The following is a 3680-nucleotide window of genomic DNA, read 5'->3' on the forward strand; positions in this document are numbered from 1 at the left end:
GAGGGTGGGTTTGGGAGGGAAAGTGGTTTGAATTTGAAGGGTGAGGTTGGTGGGGTTTTATGAAGGATGGATGTGAGTGGTGAAGAGAAAGATGGGATTTGATAGGTGAGGGGTTTTTGGGGAAGAGGTATTGAGGTGATGGGGGAAGAAGAGAGAGAGTGATGGTAGGGTCCTGTGGGGTCCACAGATCCTGTAGTGTCAAGGAAAAGTCATCCCTGCACCAAAAGTTGCTCAAAATCACGTTTTGAGGCATTTCTGGCGTTAAACGCCGGGCTGGTGCCCATTCCTGGCGTTTAACGCCAGGTTCTTGCCCTTTACTGGCGTTTAACGCCAGTCTGGTGCCCCTTTCTGGCGTTAAACGCCCAGAAGGGTGCCAGACTGGGCGTTAAACGCCCAACTGCTAGGCTGACTGGCGTTTGAACGCCAGCAGCATCTTCCTCCAGGGTGTGCTGTTTTTCTTCCTGTTTTTCATTTTGTTTTTGCTTTTTTCATTGTTTTTGTGACTTCTTATGATCATCAACCTACAAAAAGATAAAATAACAAAAGAAAATAATTAATTATAAAACATTGGGTTGCCTCCCAACAAGCGCTTCTTTAGTGTCATTAGCTTGACAGAGGACTCCCATGGAGCCTCAGAAACACTCAGAACCTTGTTGAAACCTCCCAACACCAAACTTAGAGTTTGAATTTGGGGTTTCAACACCAAACTTAGATTTTGGTTGTGGCCTCCCAACACCAAACTTAGAGTTTGACTGTGGGGGCTCTGCTTGGCTCTGTTTTGAGAGAAGCTCTTCATGCTTCTTCTCCATGATGACAGAGGGATATCCTTGGGCCTTAAACACCATGGATTCTTCATTCACTTGAATGATCAACTCTCCTCTATCAACATCAATCACAGCCTTTGCTGTGGCTAGGAAGGGTCTGCCAAGGATGATGGATTCATCCATGCACTTCCCAGTCTCTAGGACTATGAAATCAGTAGGAATGTAATGGCCTTCAATCTTCACCAAAACATTCTCTACAAGTCCATGGGCTTGTTTTCTTGAGTTGTCTGCCATTTCTAGTGAGATTTTTGCAGCTTGCACCTCAAAGATCCCTAATTTCTCCATTACAGAGAGGGGCATGAGGTTTACACTTGACCCTAAGTCACACAAGGCCTTCTTGAAGGTCATGGTGCCTATGGTACAAGGTATAGAAAACTTCCCAGGATCCTGCCTCTTTCGAGGCAGTTTCTGCCTAGACAGGTCATCCAGTTCTTTGGTGAGCAAGGGAGGTTCATCTTCCCAAGTCTCATTTCCAAATAACTTGTCATTTAGCTTCATGATTGCTCCAAGGTATTTAGCAACTTGCTCTTCAGTGACATACTCATCCTCTTCAGAGGAAGAATACTCATCAGAGCTCATGAAAGGCAGTAGCAAGTCCAAGGGAATCTCTATGGTCTCAGTCTGAGCCTCAGATTCCCAAGGTTCCTCATTGGGGAACTCATTAGAGGCCAGTGGACGTCCAGTGAGGCCTTCCTCAGTGGCGTTCACTGCCTCTTCTTCCTCCCAGAATTCGGCCATGTTTATGGCTTTGCACTCTCCCTTTGGATTTTCTTCAGTGTTACTTGGGAGAGTGCTTGGAGGAAGTTCAGTAATTTTCTTGCTCAGCTGACCCACTTGTCCTTCCAAATTCCTAATGGAAGATCTAGTTTCAGTCATGAAACTTTGAGTGGTTTTGATCAGATCAGAGACCATGGTTGCTAAGTCAGAATTATTCTGCTTAGAGCTCTCTGTCTGTTGCTGAGAAGATGATGGAAAAGGCTTGCCATTGTTAAACCTGTTTCTTCCACCATTGTTATTGAAACCTTGTTGAGGTCTCTCGTGATTCTTCCATGAAAGATTTGGGTGATTTCTCCATGAAGAATTATAGGTGTTACCATAGGGTTCTCCTAGGTAATTTACCTTTTCCATGGAAGGGTTCTCAGGATCATAAGCTTCTTCCTCAGATGAAGCTTCCTTAGTACTGTTTGGTGCATTTTGCATTCCAGACAGACTTTGAGAAATCAAATTGACTTGTTGAGTCAATATTTTATTCTGGGCCAAAATGGCATTCAGAGTGTCAATATCAAGAACTCCTTTCTTCTGACTAGTCCCATTGTTCACAGGATTTCTTCAGAAGTGTACATGAATTGGTTATTTGCAACCATTTCAATCAGTTCTTGAGCTTCAGTAGGCGTCTTCTTCAGATGAAGAGATCCTCCTGCAGAGCTATCCAAGGACATCTTAGATAGTTCAGAGAGACCATCATAGAAAATACCTATGATGCTCCATTCAGAAAGCATGTCAGAAGGACATTTTCTGATTAATTGTTTGTATCTTTCCCAAGCTTCATAGAGGGATTCTCCATCCTTTTGTCTAAAGGTTTGGACTTCCACTCTAAGCTTACTCCATCTTTGTGGTGGAAAGAATTTTGCCAAGAAGGCATTGACTAGCTTTTCCCATGAGTCCAGGCTTTCTTTAGGTTGAGAGTCCAACCATATTCTAGCTCTGTCTCTTACAGCAAAAGGGAATAGCATCAGTCTATAGACTTCAGGGTCAACCCCATTAGTCTTGACTGTGTCACAGATTTGCAAGAATTCAGCTAAAAACTGATGAGGATCTTCCATTGGAAGTCCATGGAACTTGCAATTCTGTTGCATTAGAGAAACTAATTGAGGCTTAAGCTCAAAGTTTGTTTGCTCCAATGGCAGGGATAGAGATGCTTCTCCCATAAAAATCAGGAGTAGGTGCAGTAAAGTCACCCAGCACCTTCCTTACATGTTTGCATTGTTGTTGTTTTCTGCTGCCATGTTTTCTTCCTTGAAGAATTCGGTCAGGTCCTCTAAAGAGAGTTGTGCTTTGGCTTCTCTTAGCTTTCTCTTCAAAGTCCTTTCAGGTTCAGGATCAGCTTCAACAAGAATGCCTTTGTCCTTGCTCCTGCTCATATGAAAGAGAAGGGAACAAGAAAATGTGGAATCCTCTATGTCACAGTATAGAGATTCCTTTAAGTGTCAGAGGAAAAGAGAAATAGAAAGAAGAAGGAGAAGATAAATTCGAACTTTAGTTAGATAAGGTTCGAATTGTGCATTGAGAAGGAGTGGCACTCCATAAATAGAAGGATGTGGGAAGGAGGGAAGTTTATTTTCGAAAATCAAGTAAAAAATTTTGAAATTATTTTGAAAAACATTAATTAATTTTCGAAAATAAAAGTGGAAAAGAAATTAAGTGATTTTTGAAAAAGAATTTGAAATTAGAAATTAAGAAGATTTGATTGAAAGTTATTTTGAAAAAGATGTGGTTAAGAAGATATGAAAAAAAAATGTGATTGAGAAGATATGATTTGAAAACTATTTGAAAAGATATGATTTTAAAAACAATTTGAAAAGATATGATTTTAAAAATTGATGACTTGCCTAACAAGAAAAGATATGATTCAAACATTAAAAACCTTTCTCAACAGAAAAGGTAACAAATTTGAGATGTTCAATCAAATCATTAATTGTTAGTAAGTATCTTTTAAAAAGGAAAGAAATTGATTTTGAAAACATTTGATTGAAAAGATTTGATTTGAAAAAGATTTGATTTTGAAAAATTTGAAAAAAATTGATTTGAAAACAAAATCTTCTCCCTAGCACCATCCTGGCGTTAAACGCCCAGAAT

General features: G+C 40.3%; 1 non-coding gene across 1 annotated transcript; it reads left to right on the forward strand.

Annotated features, from left to right (window-relative positions):
• Window positions 1–2317: 2317 nt before the first annotated feature.
• LOC130955487 (small nucleolar RNA R71) lies at window positions 2318–2425 on the forward strand. Its single transcript, XR_009076762.1, has one exon. It is a non-coding gene; the product is annotated as a small nucleolar RNA R71 (small nucleolar RNA).
• Window positions 2426–3680: the final 1255 nt, after the last annotated feature.

This window comes from Arachis stenosperma, chromosome 1 (genome assembly GCF_014773155.1).
Source record: "Arachis stenosperma cultivar V10309 chromosome 1, arast.V10309.gnm1.PFL2, whole genome shotgun sequence".
NCBI classification, from domain to species: domain Eukaryota; kingdom Viridiplantae; phylum Streptophyta; class Magnoliopsida; order Fabales; family Fabaceae; genus Arachis; species Arachis stenosperma.